The sequence below is a fragment of the Trifolium pratense genome, linkage group LG3 (genome assembly GCF_020283565.1).
Source record: "Trifolium pratense cultivar HEN17-A07 linkage group LG3, ARS_RC_1.1, whole genome shotgun sequence".
In the NCBI taxonomy this organism is placed as follows: Eukaryota; Viridiplantae; Streptophyta; class Magnoliopsida; order Fabales; family Fabaceae; genus Trifolium; species Trifolium pratense.
Genome location: NC_060061.1, coordinates 13,458,551 through 13,480,280, shown reverse-complemented (window position 1 = coordinate 13,480,280; position 21,730 = coordinate 13,458,551). Strand labels below are relative to the sequence as shown.

General features: G+C 31.6%; 3 long non-coding RNA genes across 3 annotated transcripts; all 3 read right to left on the bottom strand.

Moving 5' to 3' along the window:
- Positions 1 to 4,791: 4,791 nt before the first annotated feature.
- Positions 4,792 to 10,301, bottom strand: LOC123918769. The gene is made up of 3 exons (XR_006812906.1): positions 10,143 to 10,301; positions 9,970 to 10,047; positions 4,792 to 4,923 (listed from the first exon to the last, which is right to left on the bottom strand). It is a non-coding gene; the product is annotated as an uncharacterized LOC123918769 (long non-coding RNA).
- Positions 10,302 to 12,737: 2,436 nt separating this feature from the next.
- On the bottom strand, positions 12,738 to 14,899 carry LOC123918772. The gene is made up of 3 exons (XR_006812909.1): positions 14,688 to 14,899; positions 14,502 to 14,563; positions 12,738 to 12,995 (listed from the first exon to the last, which is right to left on the bottom strand). It is a non-coding gene; the product is annotated as an uncharacterized LOC123918772 (long non-coding RNA).
- A 1,938-nt stretch (positions 14,900 to 16,837) lies between these two features.
- LOC123918767 lies at positions 16,838 to 18,905 on the bottom strand. The gene is made up of 3 exons (XR_006812905.1): positions 18,768 to 18,905; positions 18,591 to 18,671; positions 16,838 to 17,076 (listed from the first exon to the last, which is right to left on the bottom strand). It is a non-coding gene; the product is annotated as an uncharacterized LOC123918767 (long non-coding RNA).
- Positions 18,906 to 21,730: the final 2,825 nt, after the last annotated feature.

Sequence of the window (21,730 nt, the reverse complement as noted above, 5' to 3'; positions counted from 1 at the left end):
ACGAGCATGATGATGACGACCAAAACACCATAGCAGGTTCGGCAATGAATTAGTGAGGAAAAATCTTGCCCACAGTGAACACCCACACAAACCTTTTTATTTTTTATAAAAACTAACTTTTATCCCAAAAGACTTAGCACATATATGTAACACATATATTGTAACCGAAAATAAATAAATAAATTGCATAATGAAGTCTCACATTAGTGAGATTTAATACCTCATTTAATTATTATTTATTTTCTCAAAAATACACACTAGTATGCTACAACACACTAGTATGTTGGTACCCGATATAAGACTCAATTTTATTTTCAATTCACACAACAATGTGAACTTTATTCCAACAATATTTGAAGCTCAAATCACAAGAGGAACACTCTATTATCAATGTACGGTTAAATATAAATAACACATCCAAGAGGTGATAACATATATTAGTGTAAGCAGTAAAAAAAAATATTGACTGCTGTCCCTTTTTCTTTTTATTATATATATTATTTGCCATTCAAAAAAATGTAAGCAGTAAAAAACGGACAAAACTTAACCACAGTTCTCTGTCACACCGTTAACCCACACAACACCTTATTTGTTTTTCCTGGCACAACCACTTCCGATGTTTTCAATCTACAATAGTTCATGAACCAAAAACCTTGCCGGAATAGCCACCAAGAACCACCATGTTTTTTCTACCTCCAAAAACACCCACAGATTCTTTTCTACACCTTTTATGAATAATTATAGTTATTAGCACAATATATAATCACTTGAATGGGGAAGTGACATCATTATTCTTTAGTTTCTTTCAATTTGAGAATTAGATATGTAAAAGTTTTGAACTCTTCAGATTCAACAATAGTGCATCCAGAGATAGAGGAATCAAATGAAAGTTATGGTCCGTTTGGTTTAGTAGAAAGAAAGAAGGAGAAAAAAAATTACGGAAATCAATCCAAGTTTTTCATTGGTTTCCGCAATTTTATTTCCTTCCTCTTTCTTTCCATTCAACCAAACCGAACATTTTAATGTTATTTAAAAAAAAATAGAGTTAATGTTTTCTTTAATTGGAAACATTTTGTTGGGAAAAACCGGCATAGAGAAAATAAATGAACGCAATCAACAACACAAGAATATAACGTGGAAACTTCAAATCGGAGAAAAAACCACGGCCGTTGTCAAAACCGACAACCAGAGAATAAACACTATGTGAAAAATTGTTACAACACATAGACTTCACTCTCAATCACCCCATGCCCCAATACACCCACACTCTCCAAAGTAAATATTTGAACTACATCTCAAATACTCTTAAACAAGAGCATAAGAGAAAAGCAAAAAGACACAAATATAAACTTAAAGTGTTTACAAGTGTTACTGCTTGGTGCTTTGAAACAAGGAACTTGAGGTCTCTTTATATAGCATTGAGCTCCTCCACTCTTCACTTTTCTAAGCAATGTGGGACTTCTCAAATATAATTTCCTTGACCTTTTTTTTTCCTTTATTAGCAATGTGAGACTTACATTGCAATCAACCCCAACAATCTCCACCTTGATTGTAATGGTCTTCAATCTTCATTGTCTACACCGACAATCATTATCTTATGCTTCCATTGTCTATACCGACAATCATTGTCTTCACCGACAATCATAATTCTCATTGTCTATACCGACAAATTAAATTATCATACTCCACCATAAAGAGTATACTCCACTTGGAACTAAACCATCCCAATATTTTTCTTCACTTGGAACCAAGTCATCCCAAGAATTTCATCTCGAAACCTCGCTGAAAATTTATGGTGCAACTTCCATGTTGGCTTTCTCCGGAAGTTCATCAGCCATCGAGATAACCGCGTACCTTGCATCAATGCCAACCAATGCATGCACGCTATCATCACACACCTTGCATCCATGTCAACCGATGTCAATGTGCCACTTGAACAACTTCAAATATCTATGAAACCACCTCAGGCATTTGTTAGGCTCCAACAATTCCAGTTTAGTTACACCGCCTAGTAAACCTTGTTTAACTAGTCCAACTAAACTCATGTCACTAACAAGTACCCACCCGAAGATCCACAACTTAACCAAAACATGAGAATCACCACTAGTAACAGATGCATAACCAATAATAGTATAACTATCTAACAAGTATCTACCTACTATCTATGCATCAAAGTTCAAGAAAATACCTCGCATTGTGTTAAAAGAAACTCACCCATACCTTGAACCTTACAAGCTTTCCGTCACCAAGATGAACAAATCCACCTTCAACTAGCTATAGGGATTCAAAAGTATTTCTTCTTCAACCACATGTGATAGGAGCTTCCAAAGTCCATATGACTCAACATTCCACTGATTCTCAACTTCCACTAGCACCTTCGCATCCTCATAATAAGTTGTTGTTTCAGACGTAACCCGAGTATTCTTAGCACCGCCTCTCCAGACTGATGTCGAGTATTATTACCACCGCCTCTCCAAGCTGACCTTGTGTAACCCTGATTGCATCAACACATCCTTGACTTGATTTTCTATAAGCCAAACATCAATTTTCTCTAGCCTAAACTTCACAGCGGAACTCCCTCCTCCTGAATCAAACCAAGAGCTCTGATACCAGTTGTTGGGAAAAATCGGCATAGAGAAAATAAATGAACGCAATCAACAACACAAGAATATAACGTGGAAACTCCAAATCGGAGAAAAAACCACGGCCGTTGTCAAAACCGACAACCAGAGAATAAACACTATGTGAAAAATTGTTACAACACATAGACTTCACTCTCAATCACCCCATGCCCCAATACACCCACACTCTCCAAAGTAAATATTTGAACTACATCTCAAATACTCTTAAACAAGAGCATAAGAGAAAAGCAAAAAGACACAAATATAAACTTAAAGTGTTTACAAGTGTTACTGTTTGGTGCTTTGAAACAAGGAACTTGAGGTCTCTTTATATAGCATTGAGCTCCTCCACTCTTCACTTTTCTAAGCAATGTGGGACTTCTCAAATATAATTTCCTTGACCTTTTTTTCGTTTATTAGCAATGTGAGACTTACATTGCAATCAACCCCAACACATTTTGTGTAGAATATGAGTGTGGAAGATAGTCAAGATACCATTGAAGATCTATGTTGATTATTATGTTGGTAGTTGTTCCAAGCGGTGATGAGAGTCGGCAAAATTTCGAGAATGGATCCTCTCAATTTGGTTTTCTTCAATTTTTACATCTCAACCATCAATCATCTTTTCTCCATTTCTTTTAAATTAAAATATTGCTTTATATTTATCATCCAATGGTCTATTGTTTCACATTATTTCCTCAATTTTTTATAATTTCTAATGTTGTGATTGTCAGGGTTAACAAAAGTAAAGAGATTTAACGGAGATTAGTTCATAACAAGGCTGATGTGAGTTAGTAGTCCACTTGTCATTATTTAGTTGGAGAATAGTTTGAACAACATCTAAAAAACTGCGGCTAAGTTTTGTCCTAAAAAAAATATATATGCCAATTTTCAGAACATTAACTTTAACTTCTTCATTAAAAAAAACTTTAATTTCTAAAAACACCAAAAGATGGATGATTTGAGAAATGAGGTTGAATTGTTTAAATAATTAAAAAGTATGAAATAATATAAAGAATGAAATTAGACCCATTAAAGAATCCATATGAGTTCTTTGGATAATGTTGCTCTTAGTTTTAGGAAAATCCGTTAAACACCTAACTTTAGAGAGTTGACAAAAAATATACAGTAAAGGCATTCAATTTTAATTTTGGTCTCCAACTGATAGACTATGCATTTAATTTTTTGACTCTATTTTTGAAGAGATTATCATGTAAAGGCTTAAATTTTAATTTGGAGTTAGACAAAAGTTATATATTTTAGTGCTTTAAGAAAATTATGATAAATCATTTTCCTCTTAGTAGTAATTTTAATATCCTTCATTGGCAATGATATCAGTGAAATCTGTAACCTATGCATGGATTGCTATGGACTAAGATTTTGCTATTGGATTGAAATAAGTGTTGTACATATACTTGGCAGCAGCAAGCACCAATATCATGTGTCATATATGTAATTTAACATGCTATTGAGTTTTTAGTACTTAAACTTTTAGCAATTCCATTTGATACCAACTAATCTTTTATTATGAAATTTGTAATGTATCAAGCCTAATTTAGAAAAAGCTTTAATTAAAAGCTACGCATATGGAGTTTCTAATTATCCTCATTAATTAGAGTAAATCATTATTGTTGATATGTATTTCATCGTAAACATTCCTAAACATTATTGGAAAATTTGTACATGAAACTTAATGTTCTAATTTTATTAGCTTTTAACCATCAATTTCAACATCAAAAGCCCTTCTCATAATGATTTATTATTGTGATTTTGTGAGTCTCATTACATAATGTCTTTATTGTTGTTAGTCACATTAATTACTTGCTGCATATTTCAGGTGCCAACTTCAAATAGAAATCATAGCTATGAAGCAAAACAACTCGATGGATTTATTGTGGTTTATGTCATTTGATAAGTTGAGAGAAATAATTTTTTATGGAGTTTTGGTTTATACAATTAATTATAGAGTAGCTTATGTTAGCAACCATGCTTTAGGTAAAATTGAATGGGAAAGCTATTTTTCTAGCAACATTCAATCCCACTAGGCAATTTGAAAAAGAAAAAAAATTATTTAGAATTATATAGTATTTTGTTATATATAACCATGATTATTATTTGCATACATATATATATATATATATATATATATATATATATGACACGTGCCAACTCACGGGCATGCGATCTAGTATTTATTATCAGAAGATATAATATTTTATTCTAGAAATTAATACATGATGTTACAAATCGACATGAGCTAGCAAAACTTAATAAATGTTTCCTCACGAATAATATTTCACACCTGGAAAAAAAATACAAAATCAGTTCCCACACACAAATGATAAAAATCATTATCATTCACTTTTTTTTTTAATATTCAATTTAGGATAAACAAACGACAAAGAAAGAAAACAAAGTGGGAAATATAATCAGAGAATGGAAGCCTCTGCTAAAAGAAAATTAAAAATAACAAAATATATCACTAAACAGATACAAAAAGGTACATGAAGCAATTGAGAATTAAGAAATTAGGGTTAAATGCAGTTTTGACCCTTCTATTTTACAAAATCCACAATTTTGATTCCCAATGGCAAAAACTTTAGTTTTATTAAAGGTGGAGAATGGTAAGGGTGAGCAAGAATTTCGATTCCGACCGAACCCGTTCTATCCGTAATCAAATTTGGTGCAACGGGCGGATTCGCACGATTGTTCGGGTCACTAGATAAAAAAAAGAATTGAAATGGTTAAAGGTGGGCGGTTTTGGTTTCAAAAAATTCATTCCGTCGGTACTTGAAACCGACATATAGGTAAGAAGGTGATACTTGTTTGTTCTTATCTTTAGTATTGAAATTACTTTGATTCAGGAAAAAGAAAATGCACACGTCATTTGGAACAAGGCTCGAGGTGTACTGTAATGTTATACACTGTCTTTCCATGGTCTTTTGTGGTACCAATATTTTTTAAAGTTTAAAGTGTATATTTTAGTGAAGGTGATAAAGTGTGAACCTTTCATCATACTTTTATCTTGGCTAAAAATATTGTGTGGGTGAGTTGAAGACTTTGGTCTCTCCATGTGTTTGTTCTTCTTTTGTTCTTCTTTTTCATATCAAGATTGCTTATTTTCCTCTATATGATCTGAAGGATTTAGAGCATCTAATTTTTTAAATTTCTACATTCGAAATATGGAGATGTATTGACAGACAGACAAATGGTAGCTATCAAGCCCTGATACGTGACACGATACCGATACGGTGATACGAGAAATTTTTTAAAATTCCCGATACGATACGTTCGGGATACGTTATTTAAAAATTAAATTTAAAATTAAATATATAAATGCACAATATATAAACATAACTAAAATCAATAATGATAAAAATTAACATTCAAATTACTCAAAATAAGAAAACAAGTGACAATTACATATATTAAGTTAAGTACTACCCAAAAAGCGGGGTGGGATGAGTAGCTCAACTGGTTAAAAGGTTTAGGAGTTGGAGGTCCAGACTTCAAGTCATGACAAGGAGAAAAACTAATAAAGACAGTTGGTAACATCATACTAAAACATTCAATACTTAAGAGAAAATAAGAATTGTATCAGTCTCCTCTTATACATTTCCATCATCAAAAAGCATTAATTGCACGATACTTTTTCGTTCGATACACGTATCAGAGAAGTATCTGACAAGTATTGGTTATATTTTATTTAAAAAAATAATATTAATTGTCGATACTTCTCCGATACGTGTATCGGAAAGTATCGGACGAGTGTCGGTATCGAGTACGTATCGGACACGATACTTTGCCATTTTTGGAGTATCGGGGCTTCACAGAATGGTAGAGTGTTATGGTTGTGTATCTCTTTAGAGTGCTGTTGGAAGGAGGTGATCTAGAGATCAATCGATTTTCTCTGTTCACTTCTCTATTTTGTATTCATTTTTTAGTTGTGGGGGTTAAAAGTTCACATGGCTCAATACCCGAATGAACCCGTTCGATTAACCCGTGAACCGACCAATGCGTAACCCGTCAGAACTGAAGTAATATATGGTCGAAAATGTGTTGGAGTTTTGCACTCAGTTTCGTTCGGGTGAGCCATTTTTTGCCCGAAACCGCCCATAACCAACTGATGCTCACCCCTAGGGAATGGGTTGGATACATTTCTTTGGACCGATCCTTGGTTGGGCGGACTCCCTTGAGTGAGAGGTTTAGGCACATATTCAATTTGACGGAGAATCAATCGATTACGGTAGCCGATATGTTTTCTTTATGGTGGGAGGCCGGAGGGGAGGCGTGGGTGTGGCAGAGACAATTATGGGTGTGGGAGGAGGAGATGCTGGAGGAGAGTTAGATTTTACTTCGGGATCTCTTTTTTGCAGGCCCAGAGAGTTTTGATGTGTGGTAGTGGCAGCTTGATGCTGTTTGAGGTTATTGGGTTCGTGGTGCATATCAGCTATTGACTTCTCATCAGCTTGTTACTTTGGATGCAGCTGAAGAACTTATTTGGCACAAACAATTCCCTTGAAGGTGTCGATTCTTGCTTGGAGACTCTTGTGAGACAGGTTGCCAACAAAAACAAATTTCGTAACTCGAGCTATCATCACTCCATAATCTTATTTTTGCGTGTCCGGTTGTGGAGGTGTTGAATCAGCTCATCACTTATTTTTCTCCTGTAGCACTTTTTGCCTCCTTTGGTCGTTAGTCCGGCCTTGGATCAGAATGTCTTCGTTGGACTCTCAAAATCTTTCAGACCATATTTACTTATTCATAGGGCGGTCTTCGAGCACACGCTCCTTTTTGCAACTCATTTGACTCTTATGTGTTTGGGTTATGTGGAACAACAAAAATCAAACTTTTCAGAAGCTAAGAGTTGTCCCTACCTTAACTGTTGGACAACGTCAAACTCTATTCTTATCGATGGTTGAATACAACGAACAATAATCTAGTTTCAAACTACCATAGGTGGTGGTCGAGCCCGTTTACTTGTTTGGGTATCGATTAACATTTCATGTGTTACTTCATTTTTGACATTTTGTAATATTTTGTAGTTTTCTCGGCATCAATTAACTATTTATTACTCTCTCTTCTTTCAATTCTTCAATTTATTTTTCTCATACCATTAATAAAGGACAATTTTGTAAATCAACTCATAATTTATATTTTCTATACAACATTAATTATATTTCTTAATATGCGTAAAAGTGTCAAAATGATTTATATTGTGGCAAGAAAGGAGTATAAATTTTTTTCAAACACATCTTTGGAAGAATAAAGAATCTTTTTCACATATATATAATAACACATAAAAATAAAGCACCTATAAAATAATACGATAGAAACGGTAACAATGTTCTTGTCTTTTCAATTCTTTTTTTTCTTCTTTTTTTAAATAGTAACAGTTTGCGAAAAAGAAAATTTGGTGACAGGCTCCAGAAAACAAAATATACATGTGATGACAGCCAATTATATGATGTTTTAATAGTAATTTAGGATAGTTTTAATTGCAATTGAAGTCCAAAAACAAGCAAATACCTGGAAAAGTGAAGTTACTTGGCCCAGAAACAAGAAAAGTGGAAAAAACAGCAAAAAAGAGAAAAAATGTAATAAAGCAGCGCAGTCATCGTACCCACGATGAATCTCAGCGTGGCGCGATGTGAAGACGGTTTAATTGAAGAAAATCTGCAGAAAATCTTTTCCATCGTACCACGATGGCTTGTCATCGTGGCACGATGATGACTTGAAAAACACACAGAAAATCCTGAAGAAATATTCCATCGCACCACGATAGGATCCATCGTTGCCACGATGAGGCGAAAATACACGCCATCATGGCCACGATGGGTGTGATGGATGCGCAGAAAAAGCCCAAACCCAGCTAAAAAACTATAAATAGAGCCTCCTTCCTCCACTATTATTCATTCAGAAATCACTCAACAATAGTGATATTCACTCTAGAGTTAGGAGAACTCTAAGGAGGAGGCAAGGAGGCCAAGAAACCCCAAGACCAATAATGTTTTTTTCTTTCTGTCTTTGTAATTTATTTTTCCTAGGTTAGGTGGAGTCGAGGAAGAACTCCCTTATGAATGCTTGGTTTGTTATTTTGTACAATTTGGGTATAAATTCAATTGTTTCTACTTTCAAACTCTTTTATTATCCGGTTTTATATTTATTTTAATATTGATCACATTAGAATAAAATCTAAGGACCTAGTGGATATCACATATGAAACGAAGCTAGTAATCCCGAATGAAGGATAGTATGCTAGGGACAACATGAGACCATTAAATTCAGTATCTGAGGTCTTAGTGTAGGATTAGAAAGAACGATAATTTCTACTTAAGGCAGAGTTAGGACTAGTTAGAGGCACACATGACGGCTTATGACACACTGAGTCACTGAGGTAATGATACCAACGTTTTAACAAAAAAGTGGAACTTTGGGACGATGATGCTTAAATAGAGTAAGGGTAACAACTAACTAGACTCTGAAAAGTTTGTAATAGAAATAGGGAACGAGTGCTTCTGAACCTATTTTCAATAGTCTAATTCCTAATAGAGGGAAACAAAGGAATAACCACCAAGCAGGAGTAAAGGAGGGATCCGACCACACTTAACCACCATGTGTGGTCACACACACTATTTATTTTTTCTGTCATTTAATTTCTGTTCTTTAAATTCCTGTTATTTACTTTTACCCGCATAACTATCTTTAAACCAAAGAGAATGCAAAATCATTCCTAAGCGAACTAGTCATTTTGGCACAATTCCTGTGGAGAACGGTAAACTTATCACTTTATTACTTGGTAGCGATTCTGTGCACTCGCAGAATCACCGTCAACATGAAGATGGATTTATTTAAACAAAATGCATTCATAGGTCCTTTAAGTTTTATGTTTGTATTAAATAATCCTTTAAGTTTTTTAAGTATCAGATAAGTCCTTTAAGTTTTACATTTGTATCAGATGAGTCCTTTTAGTTTTAAGTTTTTTTTATCAAATAGGTCCTATTTCTTAAGGACCTATTTGATACAAACTTAAAACTTAAAGGATCTATCTGACACATGTCAAACTTAAAGGACCTATCAAATACTTAAAAACTTTAAAGGACGTATCTGATACAAACGTAAAACTTAAAGGACTTATAGATGTATTTTGCGATTTATTTATTAAGCTAACTTTCTTAATTAATACACAGTTATGTTGTTGTTTACTGTATCTTCTATGAGCAAGGAAAGATAGAATTACTTGCATAATATAAATTGAAAGACTAAAGAAAGATAAATCAAATTTTCACAAACATTACGACAATCACATAAAATTAGATCCTAAAAGGTATAAATTTAATTAACTCACAAAAATTTTTTCGGCACCGCCACTGAATCAAAATTGTCCTTGGTGGACAATCACTATCAACTTTGCAAGGGATATCAGCTGCATTGTCAAATAAGAAAAAAGGAACGTTACTAAGAGGTTTTTATAATATTGCGTATAAGATAAATTTGAAAATGGTGTACAAAATGACATACTTATCTTATAAGCAGAGAGTTCATTAAGAAACGTAAAAAGAAAGGTGATCAAAGCATAAACAAACATGTCGATGTTAGTCATATTTTTCTTATTTTACATTTCATAAATGCAATGTTTTTAAACGATTTATAAGTAAAATGTTTTGTTATTAAAAAAATTTAGCACTTAGGGGTTGCAAGAAGCCATTTTTGTAAAATTGAAATTAATGTTAAATGTCTCCAATCAATATGTCGTATAATCCAATAGCTCACTCAACTTTTAACATATAGGAGTAACAAGAAGTCATTTGTTAATATTTTTATTGTAAAACTTCATAATATATTTTTATTTATATTTTAGTCTTTTGTAATAGATATGAAAAACAATTATTAATAAATAACGAAAAATATTATTTATATATGTTTCGGACCGGTTAAAGGTCACAAGATAAGTAACTCATTTCTATGCTATGTTCATTAATACTTCTCATGTCATGACGTCGTAAATATATTAATAACAATCTCCCTTTGCAGGACTACTACGCCCTTGGTGCACTGCCTATGGCATCTAAGGAACACTCCAAAGGAGATTTTTGTGACTCATTTCATTTACATGGGGCCCACGAAACGGTTATACACGTATCTCTCATGTATATATGCATATGCATTCATCTCAAAGTACACATATTTCACCTAATTCGTACACTATTTTGCAGGTATCTTTCTCCTTGATATTTGAAGCTCAAATCACAAGAGGAACACTCTATTATCAATGTACGGTTCAATATAAATAACGCATCCAAGAGGTGACAACATATATTAGTGTAAGCAGTAAAAAAAAATATTGACTGCTGTCCCTTTTTCTTTTTATTATATACTAGCGGCCAAACAGGCGCGTTCCGCGCCTGTTTGTGTGATTCGCGTTTTTTATTCTATTAATGTACATAAATTGTAAACAATGGTTTATTAGAAGTTTGATTTTTATTTAAACTAATTTGTGCATTTTCAGGTTCCCTCAAAATAAAAATTGTAATATACGTGTATTAGTCCGCACCATAGGAAAAGTAACGTTGAAGAAAAAAAAATCATAGCAACATGAATTATGTAAGTTTGTTGATAAAAGTAAAACTAAAAGAAGACATTTTTTCTTGACAGTACCAAAAGAAGCATATAATAGATATATTGTGTTATTAAAACATAGTTACATAGAGACGTTGAATCCAATGTAAAAGTCCCTTTCAAAAGAAAATCCTTATAAATGAATAGGTACAAATTAAGTCCGTCAACATTGTACAACCCTTGCTATTGTATAATATTCATATAATTTCATTTGAAAACACTCCTTATAGAACCTGTAAAACCTGAGAAAAATAAGCATAAAAAAGTAATTATTTAGTGGCCAATAATAAGAAGAAAAAGAAAAGACCCTTATTTTTTTTTTTTTACTGAAAATGACAATAATGATGAAAACAGCGTCGCTACGATTATTGCGGTTATTTAAACTTTCCATCTCTCGATGAGATCAGTTTTTTGTTAAGAGAAAAACTGAAAAAATATAAAGATGTATACATCATTCCATTATAAAAATATTGAGGACTCGACTAACAGGATGACGATTAAATAATTATGAAAAGAATTTATTCATAGTCACCCTCAACAATGTGATCTCTTCCCTCCACTCTTTCTATGATTACTCCCATAAAAAAGGAAGATGGTTAAAAGCGAGAACAATAAAAAACAAAATGCATGAAAAAATTTACATAGATGAAGAACAGAAACGAAACATACGAAGAAATAGGGAATGAAAATAAAAATGAGTTACACAAAATATATGGAATAATATAATGTATTGTTGGTGTCAGCCATGATTGTTGTAGTGTATTGCCTCAGTTTTTCCTATACAAACTTTTCTCCTTTTTATGCTAATAGGAAGAGGTGATTTTGCAGTGATTTTTCAACGTCGAACCACAAAATTATTAAACTAAATTAAGTAAAAAATATAATAAATCAAATGAAAGTAATCTGATGTGAAAGTCACAAAAACCAGCATATGAAACTATGAAAGAATCTCATTGTATCTGATGCACGGCCACTTCTAGTCACGCAATTTTCCTCTCCCCCACTTTTTTGTTGTTGTTGTTGTTGTTTGGATAGGCAAACCACTAAAATTCATGTTTCATTTTTTGTTGGTTTTTGCATAACTGATGCCTTTTGTAACGTGGGCTTTGAATCGAGAAAACTACCATGAGTTTACAGTTATTTCTTTTAAAATCTGCTTATTATAGTTACTTTCCATTTTTTCCTTTTTTTTTAATAAAAAAATAATAATTATTAAAGGGTAAAATTGGGATAATGAAAAATCCATACCAAAGTCATATATCCTATTTATTATATGTAAGATATATGTAAGATGTATAGATATGGATAATTCGACTTAATTGTACTCGCTTTTACTCTAGAGAATACACATAGATAACAATTTTAAGTTTTTTTTTAATAAAATTATTAAATCTAACTTAAAGTTGTGATTCATATTGTTTTGTTGCCCAAGGAATCTCCAAATCAGACACAAAAAACTAATTATTGGAGAACAATAAGTTATATAGAGACGTTGAATTAAATTAAAAATCATTCAACAATTTATGCAATTTTGTAGCATATGATCATCAGATGCTTCAATATGTAGTACAAAAAAATAAAAATGAAACGCTTTCGATCCAAATAAAATTCATTGCAAACAAAATTAACAAACCAATAACATGAAAAGTTTAGCACAATATTCAAAACCTTGAAGGGATTTCTCCTCCTTCTCCTTGCGCTTTATTCCATCTACTTCATGCTTGTTCTTGTATTCATATTTGGACTTAATTTAAACTGCAAAGTCACCACAAAAGTAAGAAACTTAGTAGTTGATTCAATGGTGTTGAAGTTGATTATGATGTGAACACATGCTAGGTTATTCAGCATTCAAGATATCCTATGAAAATGAAACCTTGTGAATTTATACCCAAGTAACAGCCAATTAATTACCACTACACAAAACTGCAAGTTAGAAAACATGGGACATGAATCTTGTCAAAAGTGCTAATAATAAAAAAAATGAAGAAATAGGAAAGGAAAATATTAAAAACATGAGAACATCAATTGCCAATGGTATCACTCAAGTAATTTGTGCATTCGAATTGAGTGAAATGTAAATAAATAACTTGGTCGAAATGTTCCAAATTTGAGTACGTCAAGAGAGAAGCATATATCAAAGACACAAAGAGACATGGATTCAAAATCTAAACACGGTTTTATTTCACGCTTTCATATATTTTTTAGTATTCAGTCTTGAATTTGACTAAACATCAATAATGTTTTTCATCCCTAATATCAATTTATGTCTTGCGATCGCTTATCTCAAGTAGGGTATTTGCAGATCGCTTAACATACTATTTGGTTTGCAGTTATTTAGTTTATCTAGAAACTTAGAAACAATGTGATTTTTCAAGTGATGCTTGTCTTGATTAGCATAAGACTAAATTATCATAAGTAAATTATGGGTTATTCCAAAAGAAAACAGTGAGAGGGACGTGTATAAACAAAAAAGCACGTGTTATTAGCATATCCCTAAACTTATTGTTAATTAGGCTATAATTAACGGGTCATAATACCAAGCCCAAAAGCCCATATAAATAGAAAAACAAAAACAAAAACAAAAAAAATTGATAGGGTTTTTAACAGAGTGTTCTTCTTGCGTATAAAAGAGATTCCTTATCCCATTCCACCGTTTAGTTCTTCTTCTTCTACTTCGCAGTCTGCTCCAATTTTCTCAAAGGTACAGTTTTATCACTTCGCAGCTTTCAAAACAGGGTATAATAGAAAGATAATTTATTAGTGGATTAAAACAGGGTATAATAGAAAGATAATTATAGCTTAAAATTCCAATCGTGGTGTCTGAATCAGAGATTTCAACACAATTCTCCATGCAACATGTATATAATTCTAGCTTAAAATTCCCATTAGTTTTTTTTTTTTTTTGGTTTGAAACCTTGATTAGCAAGTTTTCTGGTTCAATGTCACTATCATCATCACTCTTGCTAGTTCTTGGTGTCTTGCTGCATCCCTCCATCTTCAGTTATACACAGATAGGTTTAAGGTTTGATTTCATTAGCACTTCAAACACAATTCTTCTTGCGTATAACCAAAACATATAATATTTATTTATTTATTTAATTATAACTATCGTCGCAGATTGTGGTAAAAGAATTTGATTTCATTAGCACTCTATACATATGAATTAGAAAACTAACCAAAACATGACTAAAACATAAAAACAATGTTGACCCATTACAGCAAAATTGACTAAAAACATAATCATAGGAAACAAAAACTTACAGAATCTATAATAAATTTGGTGTTCTGATCAAATTAACCACACGATGAACAACTTCAATAACCTGCTTAAATTGATGAAAATATGAATTAAAAAAATATATATAATACCCAAAATTGAAAAGAGAATAAAGTACCAAATTTGAAACCCCTTTCAATTCTCAGAAAATGAAGAGTCACACAATATACCTTTGATTGAAGGAAATATAAGAAAAGGTCAGTAGAAAAAATGTGAAAGTAGAAAGTGATATAAGGAAAGAAAGAAATGCGTTTATCTAATGGAAGAGAGTGGGTTTGGTAGTTTTAGGTAGTTTATACGTGTTACAAAAAGGGTAGAATTGTAAAAGAAAAATCCAGCCCAAAAAGGGTAAAATAGGAATTAATAAAAATCCACACCAAATTGACACATCCCCTTTATATTATGTATAGATGTATAGATATTATTTACCATTCAAAAAAATGTAAGCAGTAAAAAAAAGGACAAAACTTAACCACAGTTCTCTGTCACACCGTTAACCCACACAACACCTTATTTGTTTCTTCCTGGCACAACCACTTCCGATGTTTTCAATCTACAATATATAATCACTTGAATGGGGGAAGTGACATCATTATTCTTTAGTTTCTTTCAATTTGAGAATTAGATACGTAAAAGTTTTGAACTCTTCAGATTCAACAATAGTGCATCCACAGATAGAGGAATCAAATTAGAGTTATGGTCCGTTTGGTTTAGTGGAAAGAAAGAAGGAGAAAAAAAATTACGTAAATCAATCCTAGTTTTTCATTGATTTCCGCAATTTTTCTTCCTCTCTCTTTCTTTCCACTCAACCAAACCGAACATTTTAATGTTGTTTAAAAAAAATAGAGTTAATGTTTTGTTTAATTGGAAACATTTTGTGTAGAATATGAGTGTGGAAGATAGTCAAGATACCATTGAAGATCTATGTTGATTATTATGTTGGTAGTTGTTCCAAGCGGTGATGATAGTCGGCAAAATTTCGAGAATGGATCCTCTTAATTTGGTTTTCCTCAATTTTAAAATCTCAACCATCAATCACTTTTCCTTCATTTCTTTTAAATTAAAATATTCCTTTATATTTATCATCCAAGGGTCTATTGTTCCACATTATTTCCTCAATTTTTTATAATTTCTAATGTTGTGATTGTCAGGGTTAACAAAAGTAAAGTGATTTAACGGAGATTAGTTCATAACAAGGCTGATGTGAGTTAGTAGTCCACTTGTCATTATTTAGTTGGAGAATAGTTTGAACAACATCTAAGAAACTACGGCTAAGTTTTGTCCTAAAATAAACATGCCAATTTTCAGAACATTAACTTTAACTTCTTGATTAAAAAAAACTTTAATTTCTAAAAACGCCAAAAGATGGATGGTTTTGTGAATTAAAGTGCAAAATTTATTTATAATTAAGGTTGGATATTTGAGAAATGAGGTTGAATTGTTTAAATAATTAAAAAGTGTGAAATAATATAAAGAATGAAATTAAACCCATTAAAGAATCCATATGAGTTCTTTGGATAATGTTAAACACCTAACTTTAGAGAGTTGACAAAAAATATACAGTAAAGGCATTCAATTTTAATTTTGGTCTCCTAACTGATAGACTATGCATTCAATTTTTTGACTCTATTTTTGAAGAGATTATCATGTAAAGGCTTAAATTTTAATTTGGAGTTAGACAAAAGTTATATATTTTAGTGCTTTAAGAAAATTATGATAAATCATTTTCCTCTTAGTAGTAATTTTAGTATCCTTCATTGGCAATGATATCAGTGAAATCTGTAACCTATGCACGGATTGCTATGGACTAAGATTTTGCTATTGGATTGAAATAAGTGTTGTACATATACTTGGCAGCAGCAAGCACCACATATCATGTGTCACTTATGTAATTTAACATGCTATTGAGTTTTTAGTACTTAAACTTTTAGCAATTCCATTTGATACCAACTAATCTTTGATTATAAAATTTGTAATGTATCAAGCCTAATTTAGAAAAAGCTTTTATTAAAAGCTACGCATATGGAGTTTCTAATTATCCTCATTAATTAGAGTAAATCATTATTGTTGATATGTATTTCATCGTAAACATGCCTAAACATTATTGGAAAATTTGTACATGAAACTTAATGTTCTAATTTTATTAGCTTTTAACCATCAATTTCAACATCAAAAGCCCTTCTCATTATTGAGAGAAATTTTTTTTATGGAGTTTTGGTTTATAATTGATTATAGAGTAGCTTATGTTAGAAACCATATGCTTTAGGTAAATTTGAATGGGAAAGCTATTTTTCTAGCAACATTCAATCCCACTAGGCAATTTGAAAAAAAAAAATTTATTTTTTATAATTTAGACGAGTTAACTCATCATGGTTATATAGTATTTTGTTATATATAACCATGATTATTATTTGCATACATATATATGACACGTGCCAACTCACGGAAATGCGATCTAGTATTTATTATCAGATATAATATTCTAGAAATTAATACATATATTACAGACATGAGCTAGCAATACTTATTAAATGTTCCCTCACAAGTAATATTTCACACCTGGAAAAAAAATACAAAATCAGTTCCCACACACAAATGATAAAAATCAATATCATTCACTATTTTTTTTTTTAATATTCAATTTAGGAGAAACAAATGACAATGAAAGAAAACAGAGTGGAAATATAATCAGAGAATGGAAGCCTCTGCTAGAAGAAAATTAAAAATAACAAAATATATCACTAAACAAATACAAAAAGATACATGAAGCAATTTGGAATTAAGAAATTTGGGTTAAATGCAATTTTGATCCTTCTATTGTATAAAATCCGTAATTTTGGTCTCCCAATTTTATTTTCCACAATTTTGATTCCTGATGGCATAAATTTTGGTTTTATTAAAGACTCTTGGCCGAAATTGCATGGTGGGGAGCCTGTATAAAATTCTGGCAAAAGTTTTATCAAACAGACCGAGGATGATGATTGGCAGTGCGATTTATGAGTCATAGACTGTGTTTGTGAAAGATTGACAAATTCTTGATGATATCCTCATCGCGAATGAGGTGGTGGATGAGGTGTGCAAGTCTAAAAAGAAGCTTTTGTTATTCAAGGTAGACTTCGAGAAAGCCTATCATTCGGTCGATTGAGGCTATTTATACGCCGTTGGGGAGAATGTATTTCCAATACTGTGGAAGAAGTGAATTAACGAATGTGTTTGTTCGGCAATAGCCTTGGTTTTAGTCAATGATAGTCCAACAGATGAATTTTCTTTGGAGAGGGGCTTAAGACAAGGAGGTCGATCCGCTTTCTCCTTTTCTATTTATGTTGGCGTTGAATGTGTTGATGCAAGTTTTGCATACCAATTCAATGTCTTTACGAGATATGGGATTGGTATCAAATAGGACCTAGCTATTTCTTAAAAACCTATTTGATACAAACTTAACTTAAAGAATCTATCTGATACAAACGTAAAACTTAAATGACCTATAGATGCATTTTGCCATTTATTTATTAAGCTAACATTATTAATTAATAACTATGTATTGTTTACTATATCTTCTATGAGCAAAGAAAGATAAAATTACTTGCATAATATAAATCAAAAGACTAAAGAAAGATAAATCAAATTTTGAAATAAATTATAAAAGCACAAACATTACGACAATCACATAAAATTCTATCCTAAAAGTATAAATTTAATATTTAATTGCATATTTGGTCCTCTATGTCTATTTTAGGTTTCAAGTTGGTCCCTTATGTTTTAAAAATTTCAAGTTGGTTCCTTATATTTATTTTAGGTTTTATGTTGGTCCCTTAAATGTTTCAAGTTGGTCCCTCAAGTTTCGAAAATTTGAATTAGTTAGTCCCTATTTAATCATCTTTATAGGACTAACCAATTCAAATTTTAGAAATTGAGGGATCAACTTGAAATTTTAAAAACTTGAGGGACCAACTTGAAACTTTTAAAACATAAGAGACCACTTTGAAACAAAATAAACATAAGAGACCAACTTAAAACCTAAAATAAACATATAGGACCAAATATACAATTAAGTCTAAATTTAATTAACTCACAAAAATCTTTTCGGCACCACCAATTGTAACGGTTTATGCTTGGTTGTGGACAATCACTATCAACTTTGCAAGGGATATCACCTGCATTGTAAAATAAGAAAAAAAAGGAACGTTATTGAGAGGTTTTATAATATTGTGTATAATATAAATTTGAAAATGGTCTAAAAAATGACATACTTATCCGATGAGCAGAGAGTTCATTGAGAAACATAAAAAGAGAGATGATCAAAGCACAAACAAACATGTTGATGTTAGTCATATTTTTCTTATTTTGCATTTTGTAAATGAAAGTTTTCAAACCATTTATAAGTAAAATGTTTTGTTATTAAAAAAATTTAGCATTTAGGACTCGCAAGAAGCCATTTTTTGTAAAATTAAATTAATGCTAAATGACTCCAATTAATATGTCGTGTAATCTAATAGCTCACTCGACTTTTAACACATAGGAGTAATTAACAAGAAGTCATTTGTTAATATTTTTATTATAAAACTTCATAATATATTTTTATTTATATTTTGGTCTTTTATAGTAATAGATATGAAAAACAATTATTAATGAATGACGAAAAACATTATTTATATATGTTTCGGACTGGTTAAAGGCCACAAGATAAGTAACTCATTTCTATGCTATGTCCATTAATATTTCTCATGTCATGACGTCGTCCACATATTAATAACAATATCCCTTTGCAGGACTACTACGCCTTGGTGCACTGCCTACAGCGTGTAACGAACACTCCAAATGAGATTTTTGTGATTCATTTCATTCACATGGACCCACAAAATGCTTATACACGTACCTCTCCTATATACACGCATATGCATTCACCTCAAAGTACACACATTTCATCAAATGCTTAATATATTTTTGGTCCCTATATGAATGAAAAGTAGGGACCAAAAATCATGGCAAAAAATACTTCAAGGACTAAAAATTGTGAAAAAAAAATTTAGGGACTAAAGGCAAAATTTTGAAAAACTATAGGGACAAAAAACATATTTAACCCTTTCTTTAAATAGAGCAGACCAAAACTTTTTTTATAAATCTATTTAGTTAAAAATGTCAGGCTGCATGCAATTAAAAAAAATCTTTCAGGCCTACTAGGCTAGCCTCTTTAATTTAATATGAATAATATGCTTACTACTATATATATATATATATATATATATATATATATATATATATATATATTGTCATCAAATTTGTACTTTAATTAAATTATAAATTTATTAACTTTTTCATTAGTTAATTTTTCACATATATAAATGTATTATTATAAACTATAATTGAAATATGATGACATATATAGTCAAATTCTCTAAAATATCATGTTAAATATAAAAAAAAACATTGGTTTATCAGTAGTTCATAAGTATATTTAAAAATAAATATAATTATTTATTTAAATATGTTCATGTGAAATTGATTTTTAAACAGGCTAACAGGTTACAGGTCACATCAGGCTTTCAAAAGGTCGGACTCAGGCCTAAAAATAAGTTTATGATAGGCCCCAGACCAGACTCAGACCTTCGATTTTTTGACATTCAAGCTCAGGCTTGACAAAGTCTGGCTCGGCCTAGTCTATTACCACCTCTATTATTATAATGCTCATTGAACAAAACTTAGATACAGTTTTGTAAGTGCAGTTTTTACAGTTGACTAATGAAATTATAACATGCGGATTATTTAATTATTTAATTTTATAAAAACTAAACGCCGTTGCATCCTCCGTTTCCCAACAACTTATTTGCTTTCTCTGGAAAATTTTCTCCATTATTTTTTCTTTCTCAGTTCTTTTCCTTAAACGTTGAAACAAAATTGAAATTGAAAAGAGATTTTTAGTGTGAATCAAAAGAAAAAAATATTTTCAAGTGATATTCAAAAAGGGCTCCATGGCAATTAGTATAATCAGATCTTGATAGCAATTTGCGAAATATACATCATCCCCGTTCAATTGAAAAAGGCCTCCATGGCACTTAACCATCATGGTTTATTTGAAACTTACAATTGACAAATATCCTTTCAGGTTGTGGTGTCACTCATTCAAACATGCAAATCTTGATATGGATTAATATGACATTAATATTTTATAAAACTTTTTACTTTATTCAACCAAGTGAAGTCATTTCTTGAGTTATGATGTCCATTATATATAGACGTCCAAAATGATCAGAGTCAAACATACTGATGATCTCAAACAACGACATATTTCTTCACAGTCGACCTGACACTGATTATCTCAAACAACAACATATTGTACCGATTGATTTTGTATGTCGAATCCATCATCAAATCAGTTGAATAAGTTCACAAATTTAGGATATGAAAAGAAAATATTATGAATAGTTGGTAGACTCACTAACCGTTCTAACTTTGAAAACATACTTGTTATCCTCAAGACATTTCAAAAGATAATGCATTTGAGTACTTTACTGCCTACTGGCAAGTTTTATTCTATGACGGGCATTGTACACTTGCTTTATTGCAGTCACATTATTAGGATCTCTCTCTCTTTCAAATGTGGAAATAATATTTCTAGGCGGAACCAAATTTATTGTCAATTCGGCAAGTGCATCCTTCTCTTCAGGTTTCAAATGGCCCGCAACTATGTGACCTTCTAACTCTTTGTCCAACACATGGTTGTGTAAGCCGGACACAACTATAAGATGTCATTCCTTTGATGCATAAAAATAACCACGGAGTCTAAATAGACATCTAAGTTTTCTCGATCCCGTCTTTTCGTATTTTTCCTTTTTCTTTGTTGGTTTATACACACCACCCCTTTCACAACTCAACACCAAAAATGGCTTTCTCCTATCCAAACCGTAGTTGGATCTCTCAATTATAATCGTAAACCGTAACTTGGAAGCTTCTTTGCGAACCGTAACTTTCAATCGCAAAATGAGAACTAGTATCAATTAAGATTTCTAGAGGTTGACAATTGATAGGATTCATCATCCATATCTACAAAAAATGACAACACATATCAACAACAAAGTAACATGAAATAAGCATAACATGATTAAGTGTATGCAACATTTATGAAATTAGCCATTAATAATAACACCTCAAAATTGTAACAATCAAAACCTTTCATATGAATCCCAAAATGATGAAAAACAGCCTATGTTTGAGC